The sequence below is a fragment of the Caloenas nicobarica genome, chromosome 25 (genome assembly GCF_036013445.1).
Source record: "Caloenas nicobarica isolate bCalNic1 chromosome 25, bCalNic1.hap1, whole genome shotgun sequence".
In the NCBI taxonomy this organism is placed as follows: domain Eukaryota; kingdom Metazoa; phylum Chordata; class Aves; order Columbiformes; family Columbidae; genus Caloenas; species Caloenas nicobarica.
The window spans coordinates 864864-865077 of record NC_088269.1 but is presented as its reverse complement, the minus strand read 5'-3'; positions in this window follow the sequence as shown (position 1 = coordinate 865077).

The window sequence follows — 214 nt, the reverse complement described above, 5'->3', positions numbered from 1 at the left end:
CGCGCGCGCGTGACCGTCGCTGTCCCCAGGACCCGCGGCCGTCCGGCCTACGGTTCTCTCCCTCCCTCTCTCCGTCCCTGCCCTTGGCGGGCTTCTTCCTGATCGATGAGGCACTCTGAGGGGTCGCATTGCAGAGAGAGCAGCCGGCTCGCCCGGTGTCCGCCTCTCTCTCTCTCGGCCCTTCGACTTTTTTTTTTTTGTTTTCCGCTGATCG